The following is a 25,123-nucleotide window of genomic DNA, read 5'->3' as shown; positions in this document are numbered from 1 at the left end:
GTATCCAACTTCAGCTGAGTTTGAGCCCTGATGTCACATTTCATGAGTTTGAGCCCTGCATTGGGCTCTGTGCTGACAGCTCAGAGCCTGGAGCCTGCTTTGGAAATAAACAAATAAACAAACAAACAATCATTTTTTTTTTTTTTTTAAGATACGTTATACTAAACCCTAAATACTTGGTATGACGCAAATTACCTTATCTCTGCGTAAGGGAGCCTGTGTGTTTGCAAGTATGTAGTGGGGTTTAGGAGTGGAGAACAAGGTTAACAGAAGAAATATAACTTACATAATATGGATGTAAGTTGCATTATGCTTATACTATTGTTTGAAAGTGGATGTTCTTGGGGCGCCTGGGTGGTGCAGTCGGTTAAGCGTCCGACTTCAGCCAGGTCACAATCTCGCGGTCCGTGAGTTCGAGCCCCGCGTCAGGCTCTGGGCTGATGGCTCGGAGCCTGGAGCCTGTTTCCAATTCTGTGTCTCCCTCTCTCTCTGCCCCTCCCCCATTCATGCTCTGTCTCTCTCTGTCCCAAAAATAAATAAAAAACGTTGAAAAAAAAATTAAAAAAAAAAAAAAAAGAAAGTGGATGTTCTTGTAGATATGTTCTTCTTGTCTTGTTTTGGCTTGAGAGTCATTTGCAGATGAAGAGTCAAGGTGGAGAGACTTCAGACAGATTACAAGGACAGTTGTCTGTCATCTAATGAGCAAGAAAATTATTTAAAACAGTGCAAAGGAGACCCTCCTATTTATGTACATGCAGTCTTTCTTTTGAACAAAATGGTGACACTGCCTTGTTGGGAGCAGAGAACAAAGTCATACCTTGAGAAGAGGACCAGTTACCAATCATCCTGAGGAAAAGGCTATGGGAGGCAGCCTCCAAGTTGGCCCCAAAGATCCCAGTCTCCTGGTATTTGCACCCTTTAGAATTCCCACCTGTGGGGGGGGGGGGGGGAGGGGGGTTGTACTTGGTGACTCAATTATTTTGCATGCAATCAGGTGGAAATGAAGGTTTGTAACTGGGAGACTAGGTCAAAAAAGGCAACAGAGTATTTCTTTTCTTCACTCTCTCCCTCTCTCTCTCCTGGCATGCCTTGAGCAGCACATATCAAAGAACCAAAGCCTCCAGCTTAGAACCTATCAGGTTTGAGGTGCTGCACACTCCCCAAGCCCACCCCTGACACTTTGCTGGAAGCCTTGTGAGAGTCTCAGAGCTAGAATCACCATGCTGAGCCGCTTCTGGATTCCTGACCCCAGAAACTTAGATATGAATGTTGGTTTAAGCCACTAAGTTTTAGAATAATTTGTTGCAATTAATCCATAATTAATACAAGGTCTAGCCTAGATCAAAACATGGAAATTCAACTAGAGAATCTTAAACCAAAGTGAGTTAGAAACTTCTTATTCTGCCAAAACTTTCTAGTTTTTACAAAAAAATGTATGTGTAATTCAATATGGAGTTGAATTCTAAAGCAGAGTGTCTCAAATCTTAGTAGGAAATACCTGAGGAACTTGTTAAATAAAGATCATAATTCAAAAGCCTGGGGTGGAGCTTGAGGATTCTGCATTTTGAACAAGTTCCCAGGAGATAAACTTGCTACTGGCCAACAAACTAGAATCTGAGTAATAAAGTTATAGGGCACATGGAAGAGTGATTGCGCATGAAGACATAAATAAAACACTTAAATGGACATTGTTTACAGCCCCAAATTCCTACAATTAAAACACGGGCATTCTAAGTCATCATTAATTGGATATTATAACAAATATGACCTCATTTTATACTTATAGGCTGGTTACACCTACACCAACAGATTTTATATAAGGAGAAAAGAGAGATTTGGAGGTCAAGTGGCTTCTGAACTGTGTTCCTGTTCCACATATGTCTTATATTTCTCTAAAGATGCATCATGAATAATCCTGATTCAATATATATGACACACTTCTTATTAATATAAAGAGATTGGGAATTCTTTAAGAATTTTGCCCAGACAACAGTTTGGAACTGAACCAAAGAGATTTTTAATGAACTATTTTCAAATGAAGGAAAAGCTTGAAGCAAATTATGAATTTCTAAGAAAAATATCCAAACCTATTTATAACCTTTACAAAAAATATTTTTTTCTTATTGCTGAGACAGAAAATAAGAAATCTACAATTTGAAAATCTTTCCTCTACCCCAGAAAGGTGTTTTGTTTGTTTCTTTGTTTATTCAAGTCATTTCTATCTCATTGTCATTATAGCCTTCTCCTTCGTTGTTAAAAACATATATTCAGCACTTAGCCAAATCACAAACAGGAAGTACTTTCATATTTTCCCCTTTCATCCTAAAAAGAAAAAATTAACCCCTTTTGAGTTAAATTGTATCGTTCCTAATAATTTTGAATCATTTATATTAGTTGTCACCAATTGTGTAGCATAAGCCAAAAAAGCATATTATATAATTTCCTTTACTGGTAATTAAAGAGGATACTTTCCCTCTGGTTTTGAATAGGTTCCCTTAAAAATAGTAAAGGAGGACTTGAGTTGCACATGTCTTGATACAATTCAATGGGTACTGCTTTCGCAGTCTGGAGCAGTGACACCAGAAATGCTTTTTACATTTCAACCTTCATTTAAGTAAACTCAACAAGGTAAAGCACCTATAAAATTATGATCACTGATTAATTTAAAATCAGTCCAAATGCAAGCAAGGACTTAATATAGCAAAAATGAAATGATGCTATTTATGCCTAAATTTTCAGTTAATTTATGTTCTTTGAACTGCTGATTGCTTTAAGAGAAGCAGAAATAAAAATGTCTTCAATAAATTGCTGCATTTCTCAAACAACCTGGTGTGTTGTTGGAGTTTTGTGGCTGGCAGCCTAATGAGAATGAATGGTGTACAATCTTCTAGGACTGACCCACTTAGTCATTCACAACATCCATTGAATAGGAGACTGCTTCAGAAATACAAGGTCACACCCTTGCCACAATTATTCTGTCTAATGAGGTATCCTAAGATGTCTACTGTTCAAAGGTGTGTGGTAAGGGCAGCTGAGGATAAAATATTTGGTATCCTTGCACTGAAGCATGGATACACATTTCTGAGTCCATCTTTGTCATAATATCAAATTAAATGACAAAAATGCCTCTACTTTAAGGAATCATTTGCACTTTAAAGAGGTAAAAGTGAAACAAATTTTACTTTTATATTGTCAAGGAATTGGAAAAAAAAACACTCAGGAGAGTTTTGTTAGTTTTTCCCCCCAAAAAAGCTCAATGACAGGTTGACTTAATTATTCAAATGATAACTTTTTATAGCAGATAATTAGGCTGTATGTTAACCTCAGAATTTAAAATAACCAATTTACTTATATTGTGTGGTTCTTGTCTAACTCTGTATGGGTACCAATTTCAGAGAAAAAAAGTGAGGCACAGGTTAAATCAAAGCATCCATTAACATATTATTGTCTCTACAGAAATCCATAGGACTGTATTAATTATCTAGGCAGCTGATCTAAAGAAGTTTTTAATGTTAATTGCTAATTAAAGAAAATTAATGATGAAAAATAAATTAAAAATAAAAACAGATGAACTATAAAAGATAATGAGGCAATTTGCAACTAATTGAATAGCTTTACATGAATTTTCCCTCAAATAACCAATAATTACTTCCAAATAAGTTAGAAAAATCAGTGATAATTCAGTAAACTATTTTGGCTTTAAATCTCTACAATGGAAAGCAACTATCACTAGGGCTTTTCAGAAAGCCATGCTTCCTGCTCAGTTGGATCACCAAATAAGCTGATCTGATCTTCCATAAGCAACTTAGTTTTGTTTTTTGGCTCATTCTGCTGTGTAGTAACTGAGTCATATCTATACATTACACAAAATTTGCCCACACTATTTAATACTTCTGGAACTTTTTAAAATTTGATTCAAGGTTGTTATATTGCATATCCTTGTTGTTAATGTATATAATATATATTTCTTTTTTATTATAAAAATAGCTTATTTTTATTCACCATAATGTTTCCTGGTTTTGTCAAGATAAATACACACATACCTAACTGTTCAGAAACAATTCTTAATGTATGCATGTAAGCACAAATCTATGAAACTTGGTTTACCTTGTTGATTATCATTTGTTTCCAAATTGTGCACTCAGCATTTCCACGAACACTTTAGAATTCTACGTCTTTACAATTTTAAATAATAAGTCATCAAAGTCCAAATTATTTTCACAGTTGTGTACTAAAGGATTAGTTATAGAGTGACTTCCAACTATAAGTTGTCTGAAGTGAACTCCAGCTGATAGCTTTGTCACATTGACTTAACTATTGGTATCTCCACAGTGTGACATCACTAAAGTTGACTTAGGAATGAGTGATCATGAAGACTTTCTTCCATTTATGACCCTGAGAATGTTTAATGCAGTGAGAACCTCACATGCCCTCCAAGTATCACTGTATGAATAATAGATTTCCAATGTGTAATTGAATAAATTGCTTCTCCATTATGAATTATTTTGTGTAATGTAAGAGTTTCCTCCACCAAATAAAGACTGTTTTTCTTATTTCCTGTTTTAGGAATTATTCCTATTTACAATTTTGTTTTGCACACCAGAGCTGGAGCTTGGATGAAGGCTCTCACCCATTGTGATTATAGACCTGTCTTTGTTTAGCAATGAGAATGTTGAAGGGATGAATTATCAATGACAGCCTTTTCATGTTGATTGCAAACATAGAATTTCTCTTCGTTGTGAGTTCTTTGGTATGAAAAAGTTTAGCTTTGTAGCTACAGTTTTTCCTATATTTTTTTATTTTTTTTTAATTTTTACTGAAGTATAGCTGATACACAATTTTACATTAATTTCAGGTATACAACATAGTGATTTCATAACTCTATACATTATGCTTTGTTTACCACAAGAGTACCTACCATCTGTCACCATATAATGCTATTACAATATCATTGATTATATTCCCTAGGCTCAATTTTTCATCCCTATGACTTATTCATTACATAACTGTAGCCTGTACCTCCCACTTTAAAATACTTTTTCTTTAAGCTATAGCTACTTTATTGGGGAAGAAGAGCTAATATACCAGAACACTATTCTCATAATAAACTTAAGATTTTAAAAATTAAAAACATAGTATGATAATGTCATATAGTAAGAGGAAAAAGTGCATATGCATTAGTTCAGCATATCTTAATTAAGGACAACACAATCTAAAGAGAAAGGACCACATACCATCATTACCTTCACACTTTCATGCATGTGATTTGTAGCGTAATTTTTAAAAATAATTAAAGCTACTTTCCTTTCAAATAATTTTCTTGTAAAAACCTCCATAATCACAGTCACATACATACAAATACACACATGTTTACATGTTCGCTTTCTGATTTAATCTTATACAAACTAAAGTACAAAATAGGATATTTGCTTCACAGATAAAGAGAAGTTTCCTGGTATTAGTAACTGGCCAATGGTCAAGAATCTAGTAATTAATACACCCTAGATGTCATTTAAATTTGACTATTCTGAAGCCCAGTTTCCTTATCAATGTGACTATTAAACACTATATTTAAAAAAAAATAAACTGCTTATTTTGTAATCAAACTTATTACTTATTTTATTACAGAATATATACTGATCACAGAAGCTAGAAAAAGTTGTTAAATTTTCAAAAAAGCATTTAATTATGTTTATATATAACACATGTCATATATGTGTATGTATATATATATGTGAACTTACGTACACTACCTGTGTCCCTATCATACACAGGCACTAGATTAGGCCCTTATAATCTAGGAATTACTAAAATTAATCTTTTTCTAAAGTAATTGTGTGTGTGTGTGTGTGTGGTTATAAACAATGATGTTTAAAGGCAGTATAAAATAAAAGTAAACAAAATATAAGCAGACATATTTAAGTGCTTGTAGAATATTTCTTATTGGTTTGTGAAACATAATATGTACATTAGTTATTTTTATTTAGCAGAATATTAATTAAGTTTATCTATGACTCTAAGTTGATATAATGATAAACACCATGAAGAGCTGGTAGACATAAAAAATGAAAAGCTGGTAGTCAAGAATGGAAGTTAAACAAAAGGAATTTAGGGGTGTCTGGGTGGCTCAGTAGGTTGAGCATCCAACCTCGGCTCAGGTCATGATCTCGTGGTTCATGAGTTCAAGCTCCACGTCGGGCTCTGTGCTGACACCTCAGAACCTGGAGCCTTCTTTGGATTCTGTGTCTCCTTCTCTCTCTCTGCTCCTCCCCTACTTGTATTCTCTCTCTCTCTCTTTCTCTCTCTCTCTCTCTCAAAATTAAATAAAACATTAAAACAATTTTTTAAAAAAAGTAAAGGAATTTACTTTGTTAGGGAAAATATAATTTATACATATATAAGTATATATTTATATACACACATTTATATACACATATAAAATATGAGAATTGACTAAACTGTAATTTATTCAAAGTATTTTCATATAATATTAGAAAAACATTTGGCCATATTGCAATGAACAGGAGTATAACATGTACAAACTATGGGATATTTGACTGGTAATAAAGACCAAGTCTCAGTATGTAACTTTGCCTAGTAAATCTAATTAAACATGAAAAATAAGCATTTCTAAAAAAGCTACTCCAAAAAAGCCAAAACCATTATGCACCTATTTTTGTGTGATGCTTATTAAGAGGTTTCCTCTAGAAGACATGATCATCTTTGAATGATTTTTGTTTGGTTATTATACATATTAAGTGAGATACCAAGGATTCCTCAAAAAAAAATGTCATTACCAACAGTACACATAGTACTTAAGGACATAAGAGTGCTCCCCAAAATTTCTCCCCAAAATACGTTACTATTTGGTACCAAGATTGCCACTTAAATTTTTTTGGGTTTATTTATTGATTTTGAGAAAGAGAGAGAGAGAGAGAGAGAGAGAGAGAGAGAGAGAAGAATCCTAAGCAGGCTCCGTCCTTCCAGTGCAGATCCCATCACAGGGGTCGAACTCACCAACATTGAGATCATGACCTGAGCTGAAACCAAGAGTCAGATGCTTAACTGACTGAGCCCACCCAGGTGCCACCCAAGATTTCCACTTAAATGTTTAGAATATGCACATATTAAATAGTTTACTTTTAGCCAATAATAATTTTTATTTGATTTTGTCTATCCAAAGCAAATTTATAACAATCCATACTTTGTATAAATATACTGTGAGCATTTGCAGAGTTTTAGTCTTCAAATGAATTTACTAAACTAATGCAATGATTTGCCATTTGACCCATGAATAAAAACTGGCATTTTATCAACATTGAAATAGCAAATCAACAGAAATTGAAAAATGCAGTTGGATTCATTTAATATTCATTTTAAAATAATGCATGACTTGAAACTTTTTTAAGGAGTTAAAACAGCTCATTTTAGATTAGAAAATATTTTTAATTAAAGCACCCTGCACTTCAACAGCAAGTTCTATAATGTAGCTGCAATGGTAAGCAAAGATTTCATTAACTTCTGCCAGAAGTCTGAGATTTAGGAATATTGACTGTAATTAGAAAAATTAAAGCTACACTTCAGAATTAATTGAAATTATTAAAGTGTTTACTCTTACATTATTTACAGCTAGAATGTCAGCAAAAAGCCCTCTATACTTTCTCATAAGTAATTCTACAGTGTATATTAAGAACATAACATTACTTCCATTGAATATTGGGTCTTTCCAGGTGGGCCTACTATAAGCTTTCAATTTATGCTGATTCTCTGGACAACTTCAAAATAACTCTTCTCTGGGAAAGTATGAGAGCTAATGCATTCCTGATGGATGGGTGTGATGCAAGATATAGGCATCTGCTGTCCTCATCAAATCTACCAGCAGGATTCACCAGAAACCTAGATACTCTTATCAGACAACTGCATGGTAGATAGAGTGACAAGCAAGATACAGACTGAGGTTCAGTTTTCTAAACAGTACATTTTACAAAACCTGAAGGGACATGGATTATAACTATAAAGTATCCATTCTGTTTTAGGTAAGAGATTCTTTGATTTCATCTTAGACACTACATTCAGTTTAATCATAAGTAGTATGTGTTTTGAATTTCCTAGCAAAAAGGAGATGTATCTTCTGAAGAAAGAGCTGACCTACTATCATATTTTAAAGTAAGTAAGACTCAAAAATAAATAATGTAAATAAGACTGTGCCCATGATAGCTCCTGCTCACACAGCATGGATAGATTCACTAGCACAAAAAGAAAATGCAGGTGAAGAAATACAGGAACATTTTAGCAACTATCTTCAAAATGCTACTTTTTAGATGATTCTCCACAGAAAATAAACCAAAATTACACAAAAATCCAGTTATACTCTTTATCATACAGAGGTCTGGACCACTGGTTAAGTTCCCTGGGTTCTAATTTCCACCTTTCTTTCTGAAAGACTAATTATAACAATTTGTCATGGGACATCATGAGGCCTCTTCTTCCTGATTAGTGAAATTAAATGTTTTGCACTAGATTTTTTCCTTGCTAATCCAAACAACAGTATAGACGACAAAACAACTAAACTACCTATTCTAGATTGAAGATTAAAGGAGAAGAGTTCAGGATATAATGAGAAAAAGGAAGATAATGTAAGCTATCACCAATTTTTTACAAGATGAGTAATGGGTAAGGTGGAGAATATGGATTCCTCCAATATTTATTTTCCTCTTTCTCCGTTCAGTAACAGCAACTCCCAAATTTTAGCTAGGTACATGATTTTAGTACTCAGCTATGAACTACATTTTTCAGCTTCCTGTGAAGCCGGGTATGACCATGTGACTAAGTTCAATGGGATCAGAATGAAAATTCCCTTAAAGCAAAGTTATTCCCCTTGACTTCCTATCTATTTATGATATAGATCTGACACACAGATAAGGACAATTCTCTAGGTAATAACTGAAGATGGAAGAAGTCTGAGTCCATGAATTCCTTTATGAAACACTGCTATCCCATTAGGCAGGCCCACTCACCTTAGGACTATTAAGAAGGAAAAATAATTCTATTTCCTTTCAGAAACTTTGTTTTTGGGTCTCTTGGTTATAGCAGCTTAGTTTGTAATCTAATTTGTACAATGTTGAAAGTTGTCTACTTAAAATATAATTAGTTACTTTGCTACCTAACTTATTTTTTGCAGGGTAGCATGTGGGTTAAAAGGACTTTAATTTTATTTGATTTTATATCAATTAGGAATCCTGATATATGATGCAAAATGTAGGGGAAGGGCTTTAAGAATTTTCAGACTGATTATCCCATTGAAAAAGACAAACAACCACTTACCAGGACAAATATTCCAACTTTTTTCTAAAGTTTGGTCATGAACATTTTATAATTTTCCAAACTACTCCACTTGGCATGTGGCTGTTTGGTTACTTAATCAGAAAACTCAATTCCAACATCTTACACAGACTGAAATAATTCAAGATTACTGTATTTTCAATAAAGCAGATTTCCCAATGTTATGAATTCCTCAGATCATAAATAATTCAATATACACAAAATCAACATTTTCCTAGTTAAAGACATTATTTTGGATTTTTGGTCTAAAGAAGGTGTTCATGCAATATATTCAAAATAAAAATTAAAAATACTGAGATGGATGCTCTCACTGCATTACTTCCTTTCTCTTATAATATATCACTTTAAAATCTGGGGTACCTGGGGTGCCTGAGTGGCTCAGTCAGTTAAGCATCCGACTTCAGCTCAGGTCATGATCTCACAGTTCCTGAGTTCCAGCCCCGCGTCGGGCTCTGGGCTGACAGCTCAGAGCCTGGAGCCCGCTTCAGATTCTGTGTCTCCCTCTGTCTACCCCTCCAGTGCTTACACACTATCTCTCGCACTGTCTCAAAAATAAATAAACATTAAAAAAATTAAAAATAAAATAAAATCGGGGGTACCTTTCCTAAGGCAGTCAAAATTTACTAACTTAAAATCAGTAACTTTTCAAATATTTATGTAAATGATTTTCCTTTAAAAATAATGTTTATTTGGTAAATCAATAGAAAATTGATCATATGTCGGGGTGCATGGGTGTCTCAGTTGGTTGGGTGTCCGACTTCGGCTCAAGTCATGATTTCACAGTCCATGAGTTCGAGCTCCATGTCAGGCTCTGTGCTGACAGTTCAGAGCCTGGAGCCTGCTTTAGATTCTGGGCCTTCCTCTCTCTCTCTCTGCCCTTCCCCCGCTCACGCTTGCTCTCTCTCTCTCTCTCTCTCAAAAATAAACATTAAAAAAATTTTTTAAAGAAAATTGGTCATATATTATCTAAAGATTTTTTTTTAGATTATGAGTATCAAAGCTACATTAGAACATACATACTCTTTCGCCTTTTGATCTGCAACATTCTCTTCAAGACAGGCTTCAGGTTATATGATGCATGCCCCACACCTAGAAGGTACACCCAAATTCTTAAGATTGATGACAGTAACTACAGTAACTACATACATGCCTGACTCAACAGATGTTACAGTAGCATCTCCAGTAACAAAGAACTGGAGCTCAGCCAAGCTGTGAGCAGCAAAGCCTGTGCCTATGGGGGCTGGGCTATAGTAAGAAACCCACATAGTTCCAGTATGGTAAGCCAAAAGAGGCTGACCACTTTGGAGCTGGCAGGGGAAACACAACATAAAATTTTGCTAGAGATCATTACTTTGTATGGCAGACACTGGCTGCTGCTGGGAAGCAAAAGAAATTGATCAATTTGTTGTGCAGAAGTAATATAGTAGGTGGTTCATCTTGAGCAAAGCCACAAAAAGAAAGTGGTCCCTCAAAAGTTGGCATTCTATTTACGTCATTGGCTGGAAAGAATACTCAAGATACTCTGAAATAAGATTCAAAATTAGTGTCTGAAGGACGCTTTCATATAACATTACAAAATTTGAGACAGCCTCTTCAAGAGGAAAAATGCAGTTATAAATCTCCATTATCATTATCATCATTTTCATCATAAGCCATGTAAATTACTCAATTTTTAAGCTCAGTATTTATACAGCTTTATTACAGACTATTGGGGGGGGGGTGGAAAGAAGGCAAGGAACAAAGATAAAAAGGCTGTTTGCCGTCTAGGTAATAAAAGTCACTCTACGTTACACCAAGATTTTTTTTAACATTTTACTTCTTTCAGTAAAGAATCTTTTAATGTTTTACGCATGATCAGATTTGCATTTTGACAAGAAATCATTCGGTGGCAGAGAAAAGAACAGAGATGAGGTAGAGGTAGGGAAACAGGAAGTAACCATGTAGGTAAGATTTGTTCTATGGGCTAAATGTTTGTGTCTTCCCCAAATTTGTACGTTGAAGCCTATTGGATGGCAACTAGAGGTGGGAATGTTAGGAGGTGATTAGACAATGGGGGTGGAACCCTCACTCATGGTATTTGTGCTTTTATAAAGAAATGGCAAAGAAGTCCCTTGTTCCTTCCCCTATGTGATAACATAGCAAAAAGAAGATTGTAAATGAACCAGGAAAAGAACTCTCACTAGATACAAAATCTGCCACCACCTTTATCTTGGATGTTCCAGGCTCTAGAACAGTGAGAAATAAATTTGCGTTGTTTATAAACTGAGTAGTCTATGGTATTTTTGTTACAGCAGACCAAATGGATTACAACAATTTGGTAAAACAATGAAGCAAAATTATGGCCAAGGGAAAGATTTGATAATTAGCAATAATAATAATATTAATAATAATAATAATAAAAGATGGATATGACAGCGCTTAGTCGCTGACAGGTATCATTTAACAACAGGACTCCTAGAGAGCTAAATGTGGACACTGCCACAAATTTGATGAGGTAATCTAGACTTCTAAAAAATTTTACTCTCTTGAAGCTGCAAATTTTGCTTATTTTAGCTAATTACCAGTACTTATTACATCTGTTTGCCTGTGGAGACCCAATCCAACATATCTTGCTCTACTCACATCATTAGTCCAAATTAAATGGTGTATAATGAGCATATTATATTTCAAGAATAATCAGGACACCTGTTTAAAAACACTTTGAACCTAAAGATTATGTCTTCTTTCTTTGTAAACTGCAAATAAATAAAAAAAGATATTATTGCCAATGTGTTAAAAAACATTTCCAGGCTTGTTTGTTTCTCATTCCTGACCATTATTCCTCCTATAAGCATGTCAATGACAGGAGGCCAAAACCTAGCTTGTAACAAGTAGTTTAGCAGTTTAGCAGTCCTGTGAAAGTCTCCAGGGGACAAGTTTGTATCATCAAACTGCCCAGGCTGGCACCTTTTCCACTCCTCAATTCTCATTTACAACCGAAAATTCACTGAATTTTCTCAGCAAGTAATCAGAACACATGAAGGAAAAAAGACCTTAGGAAAACCTTAGGGGGTTAAAAAGATAATCCAATTACCCTGTTCACTAAGAGTTTTGTATCTTTCACACCTGAAAGGAAGAGGTTTCAGCCTCTTGAAACATGAGTCGTGAAACAACTTTAACTTTCTATTCTTGGTATTACATATTACTCCAATGTAGGAAAAAAGGAATTTTTTGCCATCTTGTGGTATTAAATAAAATTATAACCTGACAAATGCATACCCAACACATAAGAAGTGTTGATTTATAAGCTGAGAAAGCAAAGCTAATGTTTTATTTTGTTTGATTTTTAAAACGTCACACAACATTTCTGATAATTTTACAGAACTTCAAAGATATTTCTCATGTCCTTTCAAAATTAGGGCACCAGATTTCCATCAATATGCACTGAGCATTTCTCATGTGTTAGAAAGCCAATAAACATTTGCCAAGGATCATTGTGTCCAAGCTTTCTTCAATTTAGTTAATGTAGAGGTAACCATTTAACTTCTCCACTGTTACAATCTGAAGACTAACTCATAATTTATGTCGTAACTCATATTCCTCCTATTTATTTTTCAGTTTTAGGTAGGCAGTCATACTAAAATTTGAGAAACATGATCAATATACTAGAAAAAAATAAGCAAATAAAAGTAGTTTACTATTACAATAAAATTAAATTTCAACAAAGTTAACACAATACCATGCCGTGGTGTATAAAACACCCAGAGGCATATATAGTAAGAATTCACACAAACAAGTGTAATTAAGATGACTCTTACAGGACCAATTTTTGGCTTAGCTCTTCTTATTTATTTAGTGCTTATGATCAGTACCCCTTATGTTTTACTCTGCATTAGTTAATTATGCCAGTGTCATTTCTATATCATGAGAAATATGTGTCAAAATACTCTGAATAATATTCACTGGCAGATAGGGCCCTCTTGACCCTGAACTTAACGCCACAGTGCATCCTAGGCTCATCATCCCTGCTTGTGCATTTCTATTCTGCTACGCCTTTCACATAGCAGAAAGTGACTCAAACATCTTGGTTTACTCTTGAAAATTATGGCTCTTGGCCACCAGTCACCATGTGCAGCAAGGTGTGTAAAAGAGCCGCTGCAGCGTAAAATTGTGGCCAAGAAGTTACATGGGCCTGAGTGGTGGGAACCACCTCGACCAATCTACTCCTGGGAAGGGCCCTGAGGTTTGGAGGGGTACACCAGGGAAAAGAAAAAAGCACATCAGGTTCTCTTTCTGCCAGATCAAAAATTTCCAAGGAAGAAAAGGAATACACTGCAAAGCACTGGTGCCATGATTACCCATTGACTTTGGGAACAGCTATTTGGAGATAGTTTCCCTCAATGTATTTCATCCCTGCTTGTTTCCCCTCAAGAACATTTTCACGATATTCTATTCATATATGCTATTTACTTATAATAATTCGTGTTTACTACATTTGACAAGAACTGTATTATACAAGCAGAACTAGCATCCCTCCCTTTTTCCACTTTTGATCTAGAGAACCTATGCAACTATGGAATTCCTTTCATATGCTAATATAATTCTGGGAAAACATATAAACCAATGTGCCAAAATGTCCTTATCACCAAGTGGCTTAAAATGTGGGGTCTGCAGGCAGAGGACACAGGTGCTGCACTTGATATGCTACCTTGGGCAAGTTTACTTAGCTTCTATGTACTTTAGTTTCCTCATCTGTGAATTAAACATAATAATGGTGCCAACTTCATAGCGCTGATGTGGGAATAAACGAGTTAATGCGTGTAAAGCATTTTAAATAGTGATTGGCATATATTAAAACTCAATAAATGTTAGAAAGTATAATTACCTCCATCTGAATTTTTTTCAGAGCTCATAAGAAGATACTGTGGCACCTAAGATACTGTGGCATTCTAAAAACTCAAGAGAAAAAATAAGACCCTGAGGCCATCTCTGATTAGGAAAAAGAAAAACTGCTTCCTTCTTTTTTTTTTTTTTTTTTTTTTTTAATTTTTTTTTTCAACGTTTTTTTTTTATTTATTTTTGGGACAGAGAGAGACAGAGCATGAACGGGGGAGGGGCAGAGAGAGAGGGAGACACAGAATTGGAAACAGGCTCCAGGCTCCGAGCCATCAGCCCAGAGCCTGACGCGGGGCTCGAACTCACGGACCGCGAGATCGTGACCTGGCTGAAGTCGGACGCTTAACCGACTGCGCCACCCAGGCGCCCCACTGCTTCCTTCTTTTAGTGCCATCATAAGAATTGATGGACTATTTATGAAATGTGGATTGTTATATTGATGAGAGGGAGGACTGAGTTGTAAAGCAAATCTACAACGCAAACAATGGCATAATCTATTTGAAAATCCTAACAGCATACACCTTTATATCCTCATGTGCCCAACAGGGTCATCCCTGTGAAACTACTACACTGGGTTCCCATTAAGGACAAAGGACATGGGCAGAAAAGGGAAACTTGGCAACAGAAACAGAAATGAGAGAAATAAGAAATAAGAGAATAAGAAATAAGAGAGAAAAGAAGCCTTGTCTAGTGGGAACCACATGATCTCTTCTGACCTAGCCTCCAAAACTGATTGATCTCCAGGTTCAGCCTACATAAGATTTCACACTAAATCATTCTAGGATATGGCCTGCAATTCCTTTCTCAGAAAAAAGTGTGTGTATGTGCGTGTATGTGCACTATATATAACATGCATACTGTTACATATATTACAATTAGAATAATTCTTAAGATGTACTGTTTCAACAAGCCAGTAATCATCAACATGTTTTAGCAAACATGCAATTTATTTTATTAAGTCCTGGCAAATTCCCACAATGGAAGGGGTACACAGGGAAGTAGGAAGGTTTCAAGCCCCTAAAAAACAACAGGAAGGCACACCTTCCTGAGGGGGAGGGAAATGGGACACTGAAGTGCTGAATCCAATCCCTGAGGGCACACAATTCCACCGCAAGAAAGCCCTATTGTCTTCAACCACACAGGTATAAATGATGAGGATAAGCCATGTCTTACAGAGCTAACCACATATGTATCCTAGGGGAAAACAAATGGATAGTACGTGTGACACAAAATGAACACATCCATTCAGAGGAGAAGCCACCGGACATCCTTACATGCTAAAATTATAAGCAATGGTCCGTTGAAGTAAATACCACGAATAAATATTAATTAAGAACTAATTGAGTATATTATATAATGTAAAAAAACAAATGATGGGGAAATGTTTCCTCTCTTTGTGATATACATGGTCTGCCATTAAAATTTAGAAATATAAAAGAGCCTTTGAGAGTGAAAGAATATGTTATAGTGGCACTGTGTTTCAAATGTTCCTGCTGAATAGTACCACCAGTGAAACCTTGTTAATGGTTTTAGAGGGAATAAAAAGGGAATCTCTTTAAAATTAAGTCAGAAATGTTTCCATTACTTATTCTAGAGAAATCAAAAGGTGAATTCAGGATAATTTTTTAAACTCCAAATATACATAACAATCCAAGTAAGCTTCTAAAAATTTAAATTACACTTTTGTCTTCCTCTTTGGTTATCTGATCCGAACTACATATTATAAGGCCTTTTATGAAATAACACACACATCACAATGTACAGGCAGAATTTCTTCTCTTTTCTCTGTTCTCTTTCCTGAGGAAACCAAGGCACTTCTGTGATGCTTTGGATATAGCTGGAATAACAACCTGAGCCTTGGTTGTAATTTGTATTGTAGCCTATGAATTTGGAAATATAAGGCACTGATACATAGATTGCAAACTGCTACAGTTGGTCTGGAGATTTACTGGGGTTTCCCACATCTTATAGATATGAGGATGGCATGGTGATATGCTTATCATGCCTACTGCTTCTTTCGAACTTTGGAGAGTGGGGCACCTGAAGAATTAGCATAGGGGTAATAGTGTTTTGAAGATGATGAAGGGTGTCAGTTAATTCCAGTGGAATACTGCATAGCCTGCAGGTGCTAAATAAGCAACAAGAATTCCACCCAGCTTCTATAAAAGCTGCCTCTGTCTCAGGATGACAGTGAATGCAAGAGGGGAAATGGCAAAAGAAAGCATGTACCTGGAAATTTTTAAGCAGCGAGATTCTTCGGGCAATTCTATTTTCTCTATGGAAACAAAAAAATCTTAACAATGGGAAACATTTCATAAAATATAGGATGATCACAGTTTAGGCAGCTTTAAATTCCTAGCTTTTGAGTGTTGTACTCAACACTGCCTGGTACATAGGAGATTGAATAAATATATGGGGACCAGATACTATGTTACATCCTCCTAATTACTGATTCTGACTTGAAAATGCATGTAAGTTAGGGAACAGAAGCGAACATAACTCCTAGGAGTAGATGATATGACTATGGTACCTCAATTAATGTCTTGTCCTTGATTTCTGTAGCAAAATCAAAGGAGGAAATAATGCAGATCATGCATGAACTGATAAACTGACTTTCTTAGTGGTTCCAGATGATCTAAAGCTGCGATAACAAAAAACTGAGACTATGGCACAGTTTATTATGAGCCAGATTCCTTCTTAATTTGATGATCTTTTGCCCAAAAGTAAAAAGTCATATTTCTGATTTTGAAATCCATTTATGGGAAAAATAAAAAGTGAAAGAATACCACCTTCAGGGCAAGATTAACAAGTCTCTCCTTTCTCCATCCTCTCCCCTCTTCATTCTTTATTCTACTTCCAAGTAGAATTTCTGAACTGAACCATAAAGATTCTAGGTCACTGTACTGGGTCACCATTCTAGGGATACAAGCTTGTATGAGTATTTTTCCAGCTACCTAAATAAATGTCTTAGACAAGTAACCCAGACCTGTTTATTTAAAAACAGGAAGTATTCTATTTCTCTTGCTTACTTTTTTCAGGTTCTATATTCTAAATTAACCTTCCTTGGAACTGGACGGGCTATGTTGTAGGCCCTTGTCCTAAGCCACCCAGCTCCATCTAACCAAAGGAATAGGAGTATATCCTGGAATACAAATCCCATAGCACATGTGATCAGCAAATAAGCAGTAAAAAGGAGTATGTGCACACAGACTTGCCTGGCTTTGACTCTCCTGTAGCCGCAGAAGGGGCCACCTTTCTAATACAAATCACACTTGAGAAATATAACTTTGGATTGTTTTTAAAAGTATAATTCAAAGCATTCCCAATAGGATGAATGCATTACTAGACTTGTATAGCTGATTACTAACATAATTGCATGCTCAGAAAGGAATTTTTATAAAATTCACTAATTCTGTGTTGAAGTGTAATACTTTTATGGTTCCCTTTACAAAGTAAATCAAATATGCAACAAATTATAACAATGTAACCTAGTTAAAATACATACATCTCATTTAATTTGAGATTAATGATGAAAAGTTTTAAGTAACTAACCATGTCATAATCAATTTAATATATTTTTTTCCTTTCCGTTTTTAGTACCTAATGTAAGTATGTATCCTGGTAAGTAAAGTCTGTAATAATGGAAAAGAATAGCAATTATGCTCCCTGCAATTCTATAACCTTAACCTTAAGAATAATGTGGTATTTAGAAAATAGAAATGGATTTATTAAACGAGGCAAGGCCTTGGCAATATGGTACACTGTTGAACTTTCATTTGATTTAAGGCTCAGAGAGCAATTTGATATATCACACCCTAACGTACGTTATCTCTCTTTGACTATTCAATTATCACACATACGCCTCTAAAATTTTAAGTGCACCATTTTCACTCAGTTCAGTCTTGAACAAGTATGCTTAAACACACACACACACACACACACACACACACACACACGGACACGCACAGCAGCAAACACACAAAATGTAAAACAAATAAGCTCTCTATAATTAACCTGCTATATCTTGCATTCAGAAACAAATAAATTTCAAATACAGCATTATTTCCCAGGCTCCAATGATTTAAAATATAAAACATTTTATAGAGCTATAGTTCCACTTGCTACCACCCATATATTTATATCAGAATGGAAAGATTCGGCACACTGATTTTCTTAGAGGGGAAAATCTTTTCAATTTCTTCAATTATATTGATGAGAGGAAAACTCAACACTTTTGATTCTACAATCACATTAAATGTTCACCTAGTAGGCAATCTTGGTTTTCTGTAAGAAAAGCAAGCCCTCAAAATTAACATTGTGTTCTTTCTCTGTGTTCATTTTCCATGAACAGAAGCTTTGTCAGTATAAAATCTTTTTAGATAAATGTATCTTACATCAACAATGGAATTATTTTACTGATTGATTTTCTTGAAAATTTACTAACAGGTATATAAATTATTGTCTATGTGTTTACTTGTCAATGAATCATCTTAGCACTACTGCTTTGTGATGTAAAACCTCTCTGTGAACTTGGGAAATGCATGTCAACTTTATAGTTTTTAACTTCTGAAGCTTTTAGTTTTCTCTTTTAAATACAGGGGCTGAAATAAATTTTTATATGGTAACTTCAGTTGTGATAGTCTATAAGATATATTTTACGTGGAAAAAAAAACGAGTTTACTTAAATTGTACATATATATCTAAACATGACACTGTAAAATAAAATATATAGAGAAACTGAGAGGAGAAAAAAGGAAGTCAAAAGACTCTAAACAGCTTCTTTTATTTTCATGTTCTCATACCGTTTTGGTATTAAATAGAGTAACAAATCTGAATATATTTACTTATACATTTTTTCAATAGCAAGAGGTAAGGATGGTTTAGAGGGATTTTAATCCACCCCTTCCTTCCATCATCTCCATCCTCCTCCTCCAAATAAGCATTTAATCCCATAGCAACAAGATCTAGTCACCTCCAACATGGCCTGGGAACAATTTCCTTAGCTCTTCTCCAAACAGGACAGCTACCACACTCCTGTATGGGATCTCGAGGTGCCACAGTGTAATCTAACAATTTGCTAAATGCTACTATTAATTAATTATTTTACTAATTATATTACCGTGTTCCATGAGATTTTGGAATTTAAATTATCTCAAATTGTAGGTCAATTTCTCTACTGGACAGAGGAGAAAATCCAGGTACAGAGAGTTCAAGTTACCTCCCTGGGGTCACACTGCTAATTACAGATGAGAGGAAATCCCAAAAGCTTTGATTCTACCATCACATTAAGTGTTCACCTAGTAGGCAATGTTCATTTTTTGGTCCTTCATTCATTTTCTTTTATTCAACATATTTTTAAAGAGTTTGAAAAGACATATGGCGAGTTAAAGTTAACTTCCACATTGATTCTACCAGTGGAAATTCATTTATTCTTTATGGATGCCAAATTGCTTTTGAACAGCCTGATGAAAACCCAGTGAACTGACAGTAGTGATAAAAAAAATTGCACAAATATACAAGGAGATAAATTCAAATGGCACTCAAGTGGATACAAAATCCTACTCATCCAATTTTCACTAAAACTCTTAAATTAGAATTATCAAATATATATTATCGCATCGTTTGCATTGTTAACGTGTATTAAATTCAGTTTACGTGTAACTCCAAAAAATACTACTGAAATTAAGTTATTTTCTCCAAACAGAGGAATCTTAAAATAGAGTTGTTATTGTAAATGTAGAGATAGAGACATATTGATATATTCAATTAGACAGTTTTGAAAATCATTTTTTTAGAAATTTCTAAAAAGAGAAAAATTGGGTACGTAAATTTAAAATGTGTACTATGCAGTTCAGGTCACCTGTTCTCAAATCACCACATAAAATCCATCCATTTCCCACCTTCACCTATAATTCAGTCTTAGAAATGCAAAGATATTGAAAGTTAATCAATGATACATCTTCAACTGCAAAACAATTTACACCAGTGGTAACCATAACAATTGTGATGTACACTATTAGCCATTTCCAAGAGTATCTAGCTAATAATTTTATATAATCAGCAATATCTTAACTTTTTTCTTACACTTAATAGTACTAAAGAAAAATGTCCTTTGCACTTGAAGTTTGCATCCGCACCCAACTAGTAATAGACAGGAGAGAAAGAATGTCATTCCATAGTGGGAAAGCAAAATTTTTAATAGTCCAGCCTTTTGGCATTCCATCTAATTAACAATATTTTGCTTTCTAAATTAAATGTTTTAAGGAAACAGCAATCATATCCAAAGGGTTCTATAAAATATAAGATCATGTGATCCACACAATCATCTTTAGGTCATACAGTTATAGGACTAGACCTATAAATTCTATGTTAATATCAAAAGAAAAGAAAAGTATGTTTGCCTTTACCAATTGCAACTGTAAGCAAATACAGGTATACAGCACTTTATTAGAACTCCTTTAGTAAGCACACGTTAGAGGAATTAATCATTCATTCCCTGCAGACTGCTTATGTATTTCATAGGGCCATTATCTGATCTGAATAACAAGAACAATTGCATAATAAAACACATTACTGCTGACATTAGCAACTTTCTTTTTTCAACTTTAAAGTTGTAACCACCTCTGTATTACACAGACAGCTGGTGGCAAAAACAAAACAAAACAAAACAAAACAAACAAAAAACAACCTGACAATTTAATCACCCCATCCAGTTTTGACTTTTTTTGAAAGTGATCAAATATAGTATGTGCAAGCTTAACGAGAAATGGTTTTAATTCAGGCTATCTGCCTTAGCACTATAACATAATTATAACACATGCAGGATAATGTTCATGTTAATTGTACATCTTTGCTTTCAGCAATTTGAACAGGATCAACAATTCTGTCCTGTCTTTTCTACATTTTCTGTGGAAAATTAGTCCTATAGTAATATATGGAATAATATATTTGAACCACTCTTAAAATTGACTACTTCAGTATAATCTTCCCTTTCATTTTTCAATAATTGTTTTTTTTCAAATATTAGATATCCTTTCAGATATTTGAGGTCACAAGTAAGTAGAGGTCATATGCTCTCCCAATCTGATCAACCAAGGGTTTCATTTTAAATTATTTAAATTCATTTTAAACCAATCTCAGAAATGGCAGCTGAGAACAGCAATACCTCTAAGAAAACCCATTTGGATACACAATAAAGTAATATATAAGAAACAATGACATATCTTTCCCAAATGATTTCCATATATTATAACTTCATTACAATAAATTCATCAACTGGCCTACTGTTATTTCATTACCCAAAAAACTTATGTCCCAAGATATTCAGAGCTTTTGACATTGAATATCCATGACAACTCTAAAACATCTTTCCCTTTTTTGAACCATTGTACATTAGTTTACTCTTAATTCTGTTTAAATCAATGCCAAGTGAATATTGCCACTTTTATATATTCATTCGAGTAAATATAAACATAACATTTTTTTCACTTTACCATTATCGGCAATTAAACATAAGAGGGCCCTTAGGTATTATTTGATGGTAAGGTGTTCTGTTGGAAAAAAAAAAATGCGTGCGATAAGTGGCTTTAATTTTCAGTCTGGTTCATAACTCTTAAAGACATCTGATTTTAAAAGTGTGTTTTACACTGAGGAAAAAAATTGAAAGTTAAAGATAAAACAAACTTTTTAAATCCCTATTCTACACTAGTCAGTATGAATGCTATTATGTCAGAGAAGTTTGACTTTGTTAAAAATCTGCTCTGTTGTATCTGAATTGCAATTCCTACTGTATCTACTGTATATGTAACAATGCAAGAAGAATTAGATTCCCAGTCCATTTGGCAGTAATAAAGGAAAAAATGCTGAAATGTTATTGATTCTCTCCCTCTTGTGCAAAACAAACTGACTCAACTATATTTTTCCTGACATAACACAAAGGTTTTATTTAGATATTACAAAATATTGGCAAGTATTAGACTGTATATCTTCATTTCTTTTTAAATATACCATTAACCCTTTCACAGAGACAGGAAGGGTGTCCTACTTGTTTTTACAGAAATGCTGCAGCTACTGACATGGTGATGTTAGCCCCAAGAGGAATACTGCCTGCAAAAGTTTTTGATGCAGAGATATTCAGCCCTAGGAGACACCTTAAGCCTGTCACTGGCTGCTGAGCCTCTGTCACAGTTTATAACCTGCTGTGTCAAAGTCACAGCCTCAGCTCCTGCCTTCTCCAAAGCATTTTTCACATTCCCTCTCCAAATTAATTTCATCCAAATTCTCCTAACTAGCCTAGTTCCCAGGGTTTTCTTCCACATCTCATTTACCTACAAGCATTAGAAACCTCAACAGGATTATTCTCCTGGTCTTTCACACCATCTTTGTTAACTTTCCCTTGACCCAATTCTTGGCAAGCTGTCTTCAGAACCAAAGATAAAGCAAGCAACCAGGTGAAGTCACAGGAGGAGGGGAGTTGGTGTGGATTAAGGCTGATGTGGAAGGTAGCAAGAGAAGTGAACCAGCAGGCTGAAATTCTCCAGCTTTTTCTAGGTAACCATCCTTAAATCTTAGAACCAACCAACGTTTCACCAAGCGAGGTTTCCAACAGCCCTTGAACAATAAACGTTTAAAAATCACATCCCCAGGAAGGTTCCCCACGCTGAAGTCTTCTCAAGGCTCTTTCAAAAAATAAATAAGTAAGTAAATAAATAAATAAAAAGCTTAGCAAACCACTCCTCAATTAAGAACTACTCAAGTTATATAAGGCAACTTCTTCCCCGGTAAAACGAACTGTCCACACCATTTGAAGGGAGAGCATTCAGCATACGCCTCACTTTGGAGAAAAGAAACACAGAAGCACAGTTTACTTACTAAAGCAGCCGCTCCAGTCCTCCTTGGAAACCCTGAGGAGTCTTCTCTTTTCTTTCCTACCAGTCAAATAAAGAATTGTCTTCCTATTCCACACAGGCCCGGAATAAACTGCAAGAAAGGACAGCACGCGCACAGCAGCCCGTCGGGCTTTGGCTTGGGTAGGGTGCTTCGGATGCTGTCTGTTTCAAAAGTGGGATCTTCTTTTCCGGAGGGAGGGGGCAACGGCCGAAGAAAATAAAGGGCGCTCCGAAAGCTAGCTTGGGTCCTGCAAATTATTCGGAAGGCAAAGTACCTGCACTCTCCCCGCCGAGGCTGCCTGTCAGCGGCGCGCGAGGGGAGGAGGCTGAGGAGGAGGAGGAGCGGCGGGAGGGCTCGGGCTGGGAGGGGAGCGCGCGCGGGCTGGCTTGGGGGGGAGGAGGCCGCTGGGCGGGCGGCCGAGCAGCCGCCAAGACCGCGAGGAGGCGAGCGACCGTCAGGGCGAGGCGCTGCCCCAAGCGCTCGGGCCGCCGGCTGCGGGCGCGGGCGCGGGTGCGGCGGGGCGGGGAGCAGAGGCGGCGAGCATCTCCCGGCCGCTCCCGCACTCGCTCGCTGGCTCGCGCTCCCCCTTCCTCGCGCTCGCACACACAGGCACACACCCCACGTCTCCAGCAGCAGCCGCTCGGCCGCACGCACTCACCTGCATTTCCTTAACGAGCCACTTGATGGCTGCCAGCGGCGCTGGCCCGGCTCCGGCTCCGGCGGGCGGGAGCCGGGGCGGGGAGGACGTGGCGCGGGATGCTCCGAGCGCCGGCCCGGGTGGCGGCCGCGACGGCGGCGGCGGCGGCGGCGGCGGCGGTGCGGGCGCGCGAGCCGGGGCGGGAGGAGGGGAAACCGGGCGGCGACCCCGAGCTGCCCGGGCGCGACCCGGAGGCCGTGGCATGACCCCGGGGCTCCGGGATCTAGCGGTCCGCGCGGGGAGAGGAGGCTCTACCGGACCAGTAGAGCCACAGAGGACTTGTCCAGGTGTAGATCCCGGTTGCGCGTCTTCAGGTGTTTGCGTGCTTTCGGTTACTTTATTATTATTATTATTATTATTATTATTATTATTATATTTTGATTGGTTGGTTGCATTTTCGGAGGGAAGCTGGCGGCAAGGGTCAGGGGTGGCGAGGTTAAAATGCAAGGGACACAGTTTTAGTTTGCAATACGCTGGTTGCTTAAGAAGAGTCCACTTTAGTGAGGAGTAGGAAAGGAGCAGAGGCTGCGTGGTGCAGGGCGCTCTGCGTCTCACATACTGGATGTAGTTTTCAGTTGGGGTGTTTGGCAGCGTTGGCTGGACTTGAGACAGACATAGGGCTCTGCTAAGGCCGTAGGTGAGAAGGGAAAACCTGTAAAAGAGTTGCTGGAAACTAGCCTTGCTTCTCAGGCGGGGACGTGGACATGCATGGAGGTGGGGGGATTGTTTCACTACCTGCATAGTAGAATGACCAACGTCTCTGAGGTGGTGTATCGCAGACTCAGCAAACAAGGGACGAGTAATTTAAACCCCCTGAGCAGAGCTAGAAAAGAGGATTGGAGCTGGGGAGGAAGGTGGGCAGGGTGGAAGACATGTAACAGAAAGGTCCTATAATTTTACCATCGTTTGTGTCTGATCAAAGCATGCAGCTGTGGTAACGAACGCTATCTCTCTTGCTAAAGAAAGAGCAGTGTCACCACGTTAGTGCTTCAAAAAAAAAAAAAAAAAAAAAAAAAAGCCAAAGCCGAAACAAAATTATCCTGTTTACAACAATGCAACAGAAAGCCTTCTTTTTTTTTTTTTTTTATTTTAAATTTTTTTTTTCAACGTTTTTTATTTATTTTTGGGACAGAGAGAGACAGAGCATGAACGGGGGAGGGGCACAGAGAGAGGGAGACACAGAATCAGAAACAGGCTCCAGGCTCCGAGCCATCAGCCCAGAGCCCGACGCGGGGCACGAACTCACGGACCGCGAGATCGTGACCTGGCTGAAGTCGGACGCTTAACCGACTGCGCCACCCAGGCGCCCCGCAACAGAAA

General features: G+C 36.7%; 1 protein-coding gene across 33 annotated transcripts in view; it reads right to left on the bottom strand.

Annotated features, from left to right (window-relative positions):
* Nucleotides 1–23,466, bottom strand: part of PTPRD (protein tyrosine phosphatase receptor type D) — a 2,222,827-nt gene extending 2,199,361 nt beyond the window's left edge. For all 33 annotated transcript variants that reach the window (XM_058695363.1, XM_058695354.1, XM_058695368.1 and 30 more), the window contains exon 1: nt 23,089–23,466. The gene's annotated coding sequence lies outside the window, so the exon portion shown is untranslated. The remainder of the gene's footprint in view (nt 1–23,088) is intronic.
* Nucleotides 23,467–25,123: the final 1,657 nt, after the last annotated feature.

This window comes from Neofelis nebulosa, chromosome 12 (assembly GCF_028018385.1).
Source record: "Neofelis nebulosa isolate mNeoNeb1 chromosome 12, mNeoNeb1.pri, whole genome shotgun sequence".
NCBI lineage: Eukaryota > Metazoa > Chordata > Mammalia > Carnivora > Felidae > Neofelis > Neofelis nebulosa.
Note: the sequence above shows the minus strand (reverse complement) of the source record. Positions and strands in the feature narration are given on the sequence as shown.